General features: G+C 41.5%; 1 long non-coding RNA gene across 2 annotated transcripts; it reads right to left on the bottom strand.

The window, feature by feature from the left end:
* Positions 1-11,687: 11,687 nt before the first annotated feature.
* Gm50340 (predicted gene, 50340) lies at positions 11,688-14,671 on the bottom strand. 2 transcript variants are annotated; one of them, NR_168100.1, is made up of 4 exons: positions 14,329-14,671; positions 13,272-13,481; positions 12,557-12,651; positions 11,688-11,832 (listed from the first exon to the last, which is right to left on the bottom strand). It is a non-coding gene; the product is annotated as a predicted gene, 50340 (long non-coding RNA). The 2 variants fall into 2 exon arrangements; NR_168101.1 differs by lacking the exon at positions 12,557-12,651.
* Positions 14,672-14,854: the final 183 nt, after the last annotated feature.

Raw genomic sequence — 14,854 nt, 5'->3', positions numbered from 1 at the left:
AGGAGGGGAAGAGGAGGAGAAGGAGGAGAAAGGGGAGGAGGAGAAGAAGAAGGGGGAAGTTTGAGAAAGGAATGGAGAAGATGTGTGAGCTGCTGACTTCCAAGATTTCTCAAGGGTTTCTAGCCCAGCCCCGAGGTTGTGTGGGTCTGTCCATGGGTCAAACCAAGGGACACCTGCTGGACACTGTGATGTGCATTATCAGCTGCTCTACTAAGCAAGTGACATTGCTCTCTGCAGTGACAACTCTTTTGGGAGAAGAATTCTAGTCCCCGTCCTGTCTTTGGAAACATGCTTCATGTCGAGTGGTAAGAACACTGGTTCTCAGAGAATCTGGGTGAGGGAAGTCACACAGCACTGCTTTCTGTTCTCCACTGACATTCAGCTGTCTACCCTCAAATGTGACTTCCGTCTTGTACATTGCATCAGATAGCATTGCCAGATCAGGGCACTGTGACATTCTTGGTTCTATGCCCTACCGGGTTCTATAATTGACATTTATTTTTATTTTGCTTCATTTTCCTTTATTTTTGACACAGGGCCTCATATATACTAAACCGGCCTTGGATTTGCTATGGAGTTGAGTATGACTTTGAGCTTTTGATCCTCCTGCCTCTGTTTTCAGAGTGTTGGGATTACGCCATGTTCAGCTCTATAACTATTTTTGAGTCCTGGAGTTAGTAGTCTTATTGGTCTGGACTCAGAAAACACATAGAAACATCAGAATCCAGTTAGGGAGAAGTGCCAGTGCTCTACAGAATGGCAGGTGACTAAAGTTAATAGCAAGTCACTGCAGATGCTCAGAATATCTACAAGAGGGTGTCTGAATATTCCCAACACACACACACACACACACACACACACACACACACACACACTCAGACACATGCATACAAACACACACTTACATACCCACACATGCACTTACACAGACATATGAATACTCACATACACTCAAACTCACATATACACATGAGTACACACTCACACATACACTCAGACATGCACACACATAGACAATACACTTGCACACACAGACACAGGAATACTCATGTACACACAAACACATGTGAGCACACTCATACACTCAGACATGCATACACATACATTCAATATACTCACACACAGACACAATACTACACACACACACACACACACACACACACACACACACACACTTACTTGGGATGGTGGCAGTGTGGATTTTCCTGATCTGGTCATTACACATTGCATACAAATGTGTCCATAGCTCATTGTAGAATTATCAAATGGGATGAAGGAGGGAAGCCGAAGAGATGACTCAAAGGTTAAGGTTACTGGTTGCTCTTCCAGAGGCCCTGGGTTGGATTCCCAGGACCATGCAGTGGTTTATAATGGTGTGTAACTCCAGCTCTAGGGAAAGTGATGCCCTCCCCTGGTCTCTCTGGGAGCTAGGCATACATGTGGTGCACAGATATACGTGCAGGCAAAATAGCCATACACATTTTTTAAAAATCAAAATGTGGAACTGGATGTAGCGAGTGGTTTATGCCTGTAATCATTAACAGTCAGGAGGTAAAGACTGAAGGTTCTGAAGTTTAAAGCTACACAGTGAGACTCTGTCTAAAAACAAAACATAAACCAAAATAATCTAAATATAGATACAACATTTTAATAAATTTTCCTGCTCTAAAAAAATCCAAAGTTCACCAAACTGGAATTAAAAAAATTTTTTTACTTGTTTGTTTATTTATTTAATATATGTGAGTACACTGTCACTCTCTTCAGACACACCAGAAGAGGGCACTGGATCCCATTACAGACGGTTGTGAGCCACCATGTGGTTGCTGAGAATTGAACTCAGGACCTCTGGAAGAGCAGCCAATGCTCTTAACCGCTGAGCTGTCTCTTCAGCCCCCAAACCAGAATTTTAAGGAACTTAGCTTAGATTCAATTGAGATAACAGATTTCATGAAATTTAGTGGACTCTTATTCTGATTAGGGTTTTGCATGATCTAGCTCTGATATTACAGGGTTGCTGCCAGCTCATCTGCATGTTAGTACCCACACAAGGGAGTAGATGGCTCTGGATTGTACCCACCAAGACCAGACCCTCAGATTCTTAGGAGCTTCCTCTTACTGTACTGCTAAGAAAACTGACTTTGACAACGGCCATTTCTGCGCACATTACTGAATTTTCATGCGCTAGAAAGTAGCCACCCAGCTCTCTTGGCTGCTTGCTCTGTTACAAAGCGTCAGTTTCAGTTATGAAGCTGTGTAGTCTTTAGGGGGGACAGGTCAACCATTATCAAGTTGACATTATTAGGGTAGTGAGGGGATCCCAAAAACAAGTCTGGGAACATTCAGGCCCCACTTGCTAACAACAGGACACTTATTTTCCTCCTTAGTACTCCAGATCAATGGGTTTCAATCTATGGGTCATGATCTCTAGGAGGGTCGAGAGACCCTTTCTCAGGGTTGCATATCAGATATTTACATTATGATTCATAACAGTAGCAAAATTACAGTTATGAAGTCTGGACAAACTTTACGGTTGGTTCACCAGGACATGAGGATCTGTGTTAAAGGGTGGTGGCACTAGAAAGGTCGAGACCTACTGCTCCAGACCACTATGACTTAGGAGGCTGAATTATAGAGTAGCTTGGTGAAGGAGGGAAGCCAAGTGAGGCTCCTTAATCCTCCCCACCGAAGTGAGTTAAGTCTTGTCAGTTAAAGGGCTTCAGATCTGAAAACAGAAAGTTACTGCCCCCTAGTGGACACAGAGCATGGGGCTCGTCTCTCAACCCGGAAATTAAAATTTGATTTCCGTGGAGCTGAATTTGTCTTGGGAGACTCTTCTGAAGCCATCTGCCGTCTGCTCCAGGTCTATCATTTTGAGGTGGAGACACTGATCCCACCCCTACCACCGCAGCCACACAGCAGTGTGCAAGCCATTACCTCATACTGCCCTTCTGTAAACAGCACAGCACATATTTCAACCTGGCTGTAGACTTCTGCACTGTCCTTCTGTGGCAGGGGAAGAAAGTGCAGAGTTCAGGAAGTGTCACCCCCCACTCTTTTTTTTTGTCCATAGTGAATATTTCAAAATGAGAGCGCCAGGGTTAAAGGCCTTCATATTAAGGAGGGACTTTTCAGAAGTTTCCTTATCTGACCAAATAGATCCTGCACATGTCCCAGGGGAGGAAATGGAAGACTATTACCTATTTTTCTGATCTAATTTATTTCCTGAGAGCTTCTTCTTCCCAGACAATGAAAGTAAAGTTACTTTGAAGAAAGACATACCATGTTTGAAAGTGATGTCTAATTGAGTGGCAGACAAATCAGAAAAAGATTTGACAGAATAGGATATGTCCAGCTCTCATGAGAAGAGAGAGGAAAGGGAAGCTACTTTAAGAGAGCAGGAGGGACAGAGAGAGAGAGAGAGAGAGAGAGAGAGAGAGAGAGAGAGAGAGAGAGAGAGAAGATGAATGAATACGTGAGAGTTTATTCTGTAAGGTTACAACAAAGAACAGAGCCCAAGGCCTGGACAGTCATTGGTCTACTTTTTTTTTTTTTTTTCTGAAATGAAAGACTCTGAAAGGAGCCCCTTGCTCGGGCCTCAGGACAATAGTGTACCCCCAAGAACTCACGAGAGACCAAGCTTGATGCAAACCACATGAGGCTTTATTTGGGGAAAACCAGAGCTCTGGGGACGACTCATATCCCACGCAGGGGTAGAGGAGTCGACCTCGAGGGGAAAGAAGTCCCAGTTTTTATAGGCCCTCAGGGGGGAAAGGAGAAGGGATCTAAACAATGTCTATTCTCAGGAAATGGGTATGGGAGGGGTACAAGGAAAGAGTCTGGTGCAGGTGTAGCAACTCTGGATTGGCCCGGCTGTGGTTGCTGGGGAGATTTTCTGACTCTATCTTAGCAACCAATATCACAAACACTTGGCAGTGAGGTGCAGCAGTGGACACACACCTGGGTTCAAGGAACAGGCCAGAACATTGGCAGACACACGGGTTCAAGGAGCGGCCAGAGCATTGTGCACCTCTATTTATCTAAATCAGTGAAGCTAGTTCTGCTAACAATGAAATCTATTTTGCCAATTTCAGGGCTTCTGTGACCTTTTATATTTTATATTTTGTCAGGATCTTTCAGAGACAGGGTTTCTCTGTGTAGACCTGGCTGTCCTGGCACTCACTCTGTAGACCAGACTGGCCTCGAACTCAGAAATCCACCTGCCTCTGCCTCCCAAGTGCTGGGATTAAAGGCGTGCGCCACCACACCCGGCTATTGGTCTACTTTTTAAATAAGCTACTTATGAGACCTTACATAAGAATACTACAGATATTTATCTGTTCGTGACTTAGTTATAGTAGCAAAATGTCCTCAAGGTTTGTCAGTGCTGTAGAATGGTAGAATTTCATTTTCTAAAGGCTTCATACTGTCCCATTAACAAACTAAAATTTAAAGCTTATTTGTTGGTTGTGGGGTTGGACACATTTCATTACAGAGCCCGGAAAGGTGCAACATAAAGATGTCTAGTACCAGAGCAGCCTAGGCTATAGAGACTCTTCAAAAAAAAAAAAAAAAAAAAAAAAAAAAGAAGAAAAGCTTATTCTCTCCAGGGAAGCAGGTAGGATAACTGAAGATCTTCACCCTTTCCCCCAGACTCATCCCCAGCTCTCTAGTGGACTACCTCTCCTCACTCTCTTCCCCCCAGTCCCGAGGGACTAAGCAGATGCTGGTGGAATGCGCTGCTTTCCTGTCTTTCTCTCTCCTGTGAATCCATCCTGTAGCTCCCCGCCCCCAGCTCATTCCTACGTGATAGCTCTCAATACCTAGGAACCCATCTTACTTGAGATCCCCGAGTGGTCACACCTATCAGAAGAATTTTCCTACCAGGCATCAGACAGCCACCACATTCTCCTAAGAACCAGATAGGTCAACAGCAACCAAGGAACAAAACACTCACTCAACAAAGACAAGACCAGATATCAGCACCTAGTGCTACAATCTTCCCAAACCCAGATGCCGAGACACCAGCATAATAACACAGCATCAGCCAGGACAATATGTCTCCACTAGAGCCAAACCACCCTACCACAGCAGCCCTGGGGAACTGCAAACCAACTGAAGCACAAGAAAAAGACATTAAGATAGCCTTTATGAGTATGATCAAGAAAATGAAATATCCTTTAAAGACATCTATGAAAACACAAACAGTGGAAGAAAATGAGTAAAACAGCTTAAGACCTGGAAGTGAACATAGAATCAATTAAAAAAAAAACCTGAGGGAAATCTGGAAATGAAAAATGCAGGAACTCAAACAGAAGCTCACCACCAGAACACACAAGCTAGAAGAGAGACTCTCAGGTGTTGAAGATATGATACAAGAAATGGAGCCTCAATCAAAGAAAATGCTAAACCAAAAGAAAAACAAAATCCCAGCACTTGGGAGGCAGAGGTAGACAGCTGTCTCTAAGTTTGAGCCCAGCCTGGTCTACAGAGTTCCAGGATAGCCAGGGTTGCACAGAGAACCCGTCTTGAAAAAATCAGAAACAAAACAAAACAAAACAAAACAAAAGAAGAGAAGACAAAATGAAATGGCTCATACATTTGAATGCCTCTGAGGCACAAAGCTTTTATCTACCAAGCTGCTTTGTAAAGTAATCCTTGTGTTACTCAAATGCTGATTTCTCTGCCTTCATAGCCTGTTTCAATCCAGACATAGCATTTGTAATGTCTGACTCAAGTTTGTGTAAACAGTTCTTATCATTTATTTTCTGCCTTGTCAATAAATGCTGATCACCCAATGGCTGGGCAGAAGGAAGAATAGGCCTGGATATCTGCCTGCCAGAGAGAGCAGAAAAGGAGAGAGGGAGACTGAGATAAGCCAGGAGGATGAAGAAACTGGAGCCATGAGGAAGGGGTCCAGAGAGAGCACAGAAACATACCTGAAGCTCCAAGAGCAAGACTGTATTAGTCAGGGTTCTCTAGAGTCACAGAACTTATGGGTAGTCTCTAGATAGTAAAGGAATTTATTGATGACTTACAGTCGGCAGCCCAATTCCCAACAATTGTTCAGTCGCAGCTGTGAATGGAAGTCCAAGGATCTAGCAGTTACTCAGTCTCACGCAGCAAGCAGGCGAAGGAGCAAGAGCTAGACTCCCTTCTTCCAATGTCCTTATATTGTCTCCAGCAGAAGGTGTAGCCCAGATTAAAGGTATGTTCCTTAAACTCGGAGATTCAATCTTCTGGAATCCATAGCCACTATGGCTCAAGATCTCCAAACCAAGATCCAGATAAGGATCTCCAAGCCTCAAGATAAGGGTCACTGGTGAGCCTTCCAATTCCGGATTGTAGTTCATTCCAAATATTGTCAAGTTGACAACCAGGAATAGCCACTACACAGACCAATAAGAAGAAGCAGTCTATTGGGGCCATGGCTGGGAGGCAGCCAGATTAGGGATTAAGATCATTTAGCTGCTCAGAGATTTAGGTACACTTTTAAATACATCTTGGTTTCTCTGTTTTTTTTTTTTTTTGGGGGGGGAGGCTAGCATAAAGTAGAGAAATACAGGCACTGGATTAGTTAACGAAGTACATATATTAAAAATAATTTGTGGGCTGGAGAGATGGCTCAGTGGTTAAGAGCACTAATTGCTCTTCCAGAGGTCCTGAGTTCAATTCCCAGCACCTACACAGTAGCTATAATGGGATCTGATGCCCTCTTCTGTCCTGCAGACAAATAGAAAGACAGAGCACTCATATACATAAATAAATAAGACAAAATATTAAAAAAGCATTGCTAAAAAAAAAAAAAAAAGCCGGGCATGGTGGCGCACGCCTTTGATCCCAGCACTTGGGAGGCAGGGGCAGGTGGATTTCTGAGTTTGAGGCCAGCCTGGTCTACAGAGTGAGTTCCAGGACAGCCAGGGCTACACAGAGAAACCCTGTCTTGAAAATCAAAATCAAAAACAAAAACAAAACAAAACAAAACAAAAAAACACCAAAAAAAGAAAAACTTTAATTTGTTTTATTCCCCCTATCTCTGTCACTCCACGCTCCCTACAGATCTGCATGTAGAACTCGCAGCATCATGTCTGTCTGGATGTAGAACTCTCATCATCACGTATGTCTGGATGTAGAACTCGCAGCATCATGTCTGTCTGGATGTTGCCATGCTTTCCACAATGATGACAATAGATTAAATCTCTGAAACTGTAGCCAGCCCCAATTCAATGCTTTCCTTTATAAGAATAGCTGTGGTTATGATGTTTCTTCACAGCAAGAAAACACTGACTAAGACAAAGGCACAGAAAGTATTTTCAACAAAATTATAGAAGAAATTTTCCCTAATGTAAAGAAGGAGATGCCTATCAAAGTACAAGAAGCACGCACAATGCCAAATAGACTGGACCAGAAAAGAAAGTTCTCTCAGCACATAATAATTAAAACACTAAATGTATAGAACAAAGAAAGAATATTAACAGCTGCAAGGGAAAAAGACTAAGTACTATATAAAGGCAGACCTATTAGAAATATACTTGACTGAGACTCTCCAGAAGGGCCAGGGCAGATGTGCTGCAGACTGAAAGAGATCACAGATGCCAGTCCAGACTGATGTACCAGCAATCACAATAGATGGAGGAAATAAGATATTTCATGAGAAAACCAAATTAAAGCATTATCTATCTACAAATCCATTCCTACAGGAAGCACTAGAAGGAAAACTCCAAACTACAGTGGTAACCACATCCAAAACAAAACAAAACAAAACCCAACCCCCCCAACAAAGACTAAATAATCCCACACAAGCAAATCAAGAGGGGAACACACACACACACACACACACACACACACACACACCCTACAACAAAATAACATAAATCAACAAACACTGCTTATTGCTACCTTTCAATATCAATGGTCTCAATCTGCATCCCCACCTCAAACACAGACTAATAGAAGGGATGCAAAACCAGGATTCATCCTTTTGCTGCATCCAGGAAATACACATTCACTTCAAGGACAGTGTCACTTCAGGGTAAAAGGATGGAAAGATATTCCAAGCAAATCAATCTAAAAGAAAGCTGGTATAATAATTTTTTTAAAAAATGGTTCTTTTTTTAAAAGATTTATTTATTATTATATATAAGTACACTGTAACTGACTTCAAACGCACCAGAAGAGGGCATCAGATCTCATTACAGGTGGTTGTGAGCCACCATGTAGGTTGCTGGGATCTGAACTCAGGACCTTCGGAAGAGCAGTCAGTGCTCTTACCCGCTGAGCCATCTCACCAGCCCGTATAATAATTTTAATATTTGACAAAACAGACTTTAAACCAAGGCTGTCTTTTTCTTTTTTTCTTTTTTTTGGAGACAGGGTTTCTCTGTGTAGCCCTGGCTGTCCTGGAACTCACTCTGTAGAACAGGCTGACCTTGAACTCAGAAATCCACCTGTCTCTGCCTCTCCAGTGTTGGGATTAAAGGCGTGTGCCACCACTCCCCAGCAACCAAGACTGTCTTAAGAGGCAAGTTCACAGTACTAAGGGCCTACATTAAAGAACAAAACAAACAACAACAGCAACAACAAAACTGGAAAGATCTCAGGTGTAACAGCATACCTGAAAGCTCTAGAACAAAAATAAGTTATCACACCTAAAAGGAATAGGCAGGAGGAAATAATCAAACTCATGGCTGAAATCAATAAAATGGAAACAAACAAAGAAACAAACAAAACAATACAAAGAATCAATGAAACAGGGAGTTGGTTTTTTGAGAAAATCAGTAAGCCTGGCAAAGCCTTATCCAAATTAACTAAAAGGCAGAGAAAGAATATCTAATTAATAAAATCAGAAATGAAAATGGAATGTAACAACAGACACTGAAGAAATCCAAAGATCATAAGGACATGCTTTAAAAATGGTGCCTACGAAATTGAAAATCTAAAGGAAATAAATAATTTTCTCAATATGTACCACTTACCAAAGTTAAATCAGGACCAGATAAGCAATTTAAACAGACCTTAACTCCTACAGAAACATCCCCCCAAAACAACCAAAAAATAAAAACAAAGAACAAAACAAACAAACCCACAAAAACATAAAACAAAAACACACAAAAAAACCAAAACCAAAAAACATGCCCAGGGCCAGAATTCTACCATACTTTCAAAGAATTAATGCCAACACTTTTTTCAAATTATTCCACAAAAACAGAAATAGAAGGAACACTGCCAAATTTGTTTTATGAGGCCACAGTTATCCTGGTACTCAAACCACATAAAGAATCAAAAACGAAAGAGAATTACAGACCATTTCCCTTACACTTCCAAACAGAATCCAAGAACACATGAAAAAGATCATCTGTCCACCATGACCAAGTAGGCTTCATCCCAGAGATGCAGGGATGGTTCAACATACATAAAGTGAAAAACATAATCCACCATATAAACAAATGATCCTCTCATTAGATACAGAAAAGACCTTTGACAAAAGTCCAACACCCCTTCATGATAAAAGTCTTGGAGAGATTAGGGATCCAGGGAACACACCTCAACATAATGAATGTAGGTTACAGCAAGCCCATAGCCAACAACAACTTAAATGCAACTCAAAGCAATTCTACTAAGATCAGGAACGAGATAAAGTTGGTCACTTTATGCCTTTTCAATATAATGCTTGGAGTCATAGCTAGAGCAGTAAGACAACTGAAGGAGACCAAAGGGATACAAATCGGAAAGGAAGAAGTCAAAGTATTTCTATTTGCAGATGATATGATGGTATGCATGAGTGACCCTAAAAAATTCCTCAGGGAGCTCCTACAGTTGATAAATACTTTCAACAAAGTAGCTGAATATGAAATTAGCTCACAAAAATCAGTAGCCCTCCTATATACAAATGACAAACAGACTGAGAAAGAAAAAAAAAAAACCACACTTCACAGTAGCCTCAAATAATATGAAATATTTTGGAGTAACTTTAACCAAGCAGGTAAAGACTAGTATGGTAAAACTTTATCCTTATCCACTGAAGAAGGAAACTGAAGATCTTAGAAGATGAAAAGATCTCCTATGCTCATGATTCTGTAGGATAAATATAGCAACAATAGCCACTCTACCAAAAGCAATGTACAGATTCAATGCTATTCCCGTAAAATTTTCACTACAATTCTTCACAGATTGTGAAAGGACAGTTTTCAGTTTCATATGGAATGACACAAAAATTCAGAGAAGATAAAACAATCCTGAATAATAAAAGAACTGCTAGAGATATTATCATCCTTGATTTCAAGTTGTATAACTGTAGTAATAAAAACAGCATGGTACTGGCACAAAAATAAACATGTTGATTAATGGAATTAAATTGAAGACCCAGATATAAATCTATACACCCACGGACATCTGATTTTTGATAAAGAAGCCAGAAATACTGGACAAAAAGACATCATCTTCAACAAATGGTGCTCACCAAACTGGATAGAGGCATGTAGAAGAATTTAAATAGATCCATAATTATCAACTTACACAAAACTCAAGTCCAGATGGACCAAAGGCTTCAACATAAAATCAGATAAAGGACTGGAGAGATGGCTCAGTGGTTAAAAGCACTGACTGCCCTTCCAGAGGTTCTGAGTTCTATTCCCAGCAATCACATGGTGGCTCACAACCATCTGATGAGATCTGATGCTCTCTTCTGGTGTGTCTGAAGACAGCTACAGCGTACTCATATAAATAGAATAAATAAATCTTAAAAAAAAAACCCAGATAAAGTGGGGATAAGCCTTGAACTCATTGGCACAGGAAAAGACCCTCTGAACAGAACACTGGTAGTGCAGGCATTAAGATGAACAATTAATAAATGAGACTTCATGAAACTGAGGTACCTTTGTATGGTAAAGGATATTGTCATTCAGACAATGCAGAACCTACAAAATGGGAACAGATTTTTTTATCCAGTACACATCTGGTAGAGGGTTAATATCCAAAATATATAAAGAAGTAAAAACATTAGGAATGAAGAAAACAAATAACCCGAATCTTCAAAATAGGAAACTCAATGGATGAGAAACACAGAAAGAATTGTTCAATATCCTTAGCCATCAGGGAAATGCAAATCAAAACTATGTTGAGATTCAATATTACGTCTGTCAGAATGGCTAAAAGAAATAAAACAAGTGCCAGACAGCTCGTGCTGGCTAGGGTGTGCAGTAAGGGGAACACTCATTCATTGCTGGTGGGAGTGCCAACCTATACAGCCACTCCATATTATCACTGTGGTGGTTCCTTGGAAAGAATGGAGTCCATCAACCTCAGGATCCAGCCATACCACTCTTGGGTATAAACTCAAAGGACACTTTATCTTACCAGAAAGACACTTGCTCAGCCATGTTCATTGCTACTCTCTTCATAATAGCAAGAAAATGGAAACAACCAAATGTCTCTCCAACCAAGAATACATAAAGAAAATAAAATGTGATACACTTACACAACGGAGTATGCCTTTAAAAAAATGGACTCGGCCATTAAAAAAAGAAAATGAAATCATGAAATTTGAAGATAAATGGATGAAACTAGAGAAAAAACAAAACAAAACCCTGAGTGAGGTATTTCAGACCTAGAAAGAAAATATGGTATTCATTCACTTATATGTGGATATTAGTTAGGGTTTGATTGCTATGAAGAGACACCATGGCCATTGCAACTCTTTAAAGGAACATTTAATTGGGGCTGGCTTACAGTTCAGAGGTTTAGTTCATTATTTAGTTCATGGCAGGAAACATGGTGGCATGCAGGCAGACATGGTGATGGAGTAGGAGCTGAGAGCTCTACATCTTGATTCGCAGGCTGTAGGAAGAGAACTGGTTTGAGCTTCTGAGACCTCAAATCTACCCTATAGTCATGGATCCCCTCAAACAAGACCACACCTCTTATAAGTGTCATTCCCTATGGATTATGGGGGCTTTTTTTTTTCTTTCAAAATACCACTTTAGCTGTCAAGTTAAAAATAACCAAGCTACAATCAGAAGAACTTTCTTACTCTGCTCTGGACACTTCTTGATGCCTCTGGTTAAATTCTTCCTTATATCAATAATAAAACCCTTCTCCTCATCCATACATAGGAATGGGACTAGGTGGGATAGAGATTTCTTCAGGTAAGGGAAATAGAATAGATAGCTATGGATGGATGGGGGTCTGGAACTGGAGGGTCAAGTGGAGAGGAGAGGGTAGAGGGAGATACGGGAGGGGATATAGGGATATAGGGAGAGACAGCTAAAATTAAGGACCATTTGAGAAGTAGTATGGAAACCTTATACAGTAAAAACTTCCTAAAATACGTACATATATGGAGGCAATCTAAATGAAACTGTCAAATAGCGGGGAAGACAGAACCCTAACTGGCTATTTCTTGTCACCAAATGAAGCTTCCAGTACTGGAATTGGGTTACATCTAATTGGATTGTTGGTCAAAGGGACCTCAAAGGAATTCCTAGACAACTTGGGTCGTTGCCAAGACTACAGGTTGCTCTCCATTAACCAATGGCAAGGCCCCATTGCTGATAACACTTACAAGCCTCGTTGAACATGAAGAAGTTGAGCTGATGCCTAAATAGAGCCTTCACTAGTATATTCTAGCATCTTTGGTTCAGGAACGTACTTTGTATGCTACCAAAAGAAACATAAACACAAATCCAGCCATAAACTGATGGACCAGCCTGACTTCGTTTTAAGATTAGAAGCCACTTAACTGGTGTTGAATGCCTTTAATCCCAGCACTTGGGAGGCAAAGGCAGGTAGATCTCTGAGTTCAAGGCCAGCCTGGTCTACAGAGTAACTTCTAGGACAGCCAAGGATTCACAGAGAAACTGTGTCAGAGACTGCCCTCTCCTGCCCCCAAACTAAGTTCATTCCTGATTTCTGTAAAAATTGGGCTTGACTATGTCTTGACCCATTTTTTGGAATTTGACATATTCCACACCCTATATACCCTGACCTCCACTCCATGATAAGATCCTCTGAAAATCCCCCAACCCTTGAAACCTTCCTAGTCTTGCAGCTATATAAATCCCACCTTCTCTTGTATTTGATGCTGTTCTTTCAAACCCTACTTTAGGGAGACAGTCCTGTATGATAGAAAATAAAGCTTGCTTAATTCAATTACAGAATTTGGGTAATGGTCTTTACTCTCTTTTGGTGGTGTCTTAGTTAGGGTTTTATTGCTGTGAACAGACACCATGAGCAAGGCAAGTCTTATAAAAAGCAACATTTAATTGGGGCTGGCTTACAGGTTCAGTGGTTCAGTCCATTATCATCAAGGTGAGAGCACAGCAGCATCCAGGCAGGCATGGCACAGGCAGAGCTGAGCCTTCTATGTCTTCATCCAAAGGCTGCTAGTGGAAGATTGACTTCCAGGCACCAAGGGTGAGAGTGTTAAGTCCACACCCACAGTGACACACCTACTCCAACTAGGTCACACCTCCAAATGGCGCCACTCCCTAGACCAAGAATATACAAACCATTACAGGTGGGATCAACAAAACCCTACAATGGTGTCTGCCTGCAAGGTATGTTGGGGCAATAGTGGCACAAACCTGTGGCAGTAACCAACCAATATCTGATTTGACCTAAGGCCCACTCCACAAGATCGAATCCTGCTTGGGTGAACAACAATCTGAGACAAGATAGCTCAGGGACCTAGGGTTAAACTAAATACTACTGTTCTACTAAAGGAACATAGCAATAAAATGACTCCTAGTGATTGACATTCTGCTACACTCAGATCATTGCCTTGCTCAGCCATCATCAGAGAAGCTTCCTCCTGAAGCAGATAGGAACAAATACAGAGACTCACAGCCAGACAGAGTTTGCACAGCTCTGCATCAGGTTCTTGCATATATGTTATGGCTTCCAGTGCTTTTATGGAATTCCCGAGTGTTCGAACAAGTGGGTCTCTGGTCTTTGTGCCTTCTCTTGGGGCTTTTTTTCTTTGTTTCATCCAATTCAGATATGATAGGTTTTGTATTATCTTATGTTTTACATCTTAGTTTATTATTATCCCTTAGAAGTCTGTTTTGAAAGGGAGTGGATACAGATGGAAGGGGAGGTTAGAACTGGGAGGAGCAGAGGGAGGGGAACTGTATCAGGATATAGTATGTGAGTAAAGAAATCTATTTTCAATAAAAGGAAAAACAATTTAAAAATAAATAAAACCCCTCTGTTTAATCTGTCCAGGGACATTTGTAGTTTCGCCCACCTCTTGGCTACTGAGAATGATTCTATAAAGAAGGTGGAGGTGTTTTATTTTACAGGTGGTGGTGACACACCTTCAACTCAAGACTTTACCTTTATATGTGGCCAGAAAAATTCTCCGTTGTATGTGGCGTCCAATCTGGAGGGTACTTAGCAAACACTTCCGGGTGACAATCGGAGGTCTAAGGAAACATTCTGTAACTATATGCCTGACTGCTCTTGGAGGGAAGGCTCTGTGAGATTTGCAATGTGTTTCTTTTTACTACTGCAAAGTAGCAGAGCTGTCATTCCGAACGCAGAAGCATTCCGGACTTGAAACGAACCAAGCGGCTGGCTCGAAGATAAATAGGCATCCTCCCCAACCAAGCCTGCCTTCGCAGTGCACGCAGGGACTTGTAATTCGTCGCAACCACTTCCTCGCCGGGTAGATTGCCGCAGCTTCCGGAAGTTGGGGCGTGTTAAAAGCGTCAACGTTCTTCTCCCCGCCTCCTAGTCCCACAGATTGACAGCACTAACAGCCAGCAGATAAGCGGACTCGTGCGTCCTGTTACGTGATTGGTTTGGAGTTTTGTAACCGCCCAGACAAACTTAAGGGGAATTGGTTGAGCCACAATTTTGA

The sequence above is a fragment of the Mus musculus genome, chromosome 19 (assembly GCF_000001635.26).
Source record: "Mus musculus strain C57BL/6J chromosome 19, GRCm38.p6 C57BL/6J".
In the NCBI taxonomy this organism is placed as follows: Eukaryota; Metazoa; Chordata; class Mammalia; order Rodentia; family Muridae; genus Mus; species Mus musculus.
Note: the sequence above shows the minus strand (reverse complement) of the source record. Positions and strands in the feature narration are given on the sequence as shown.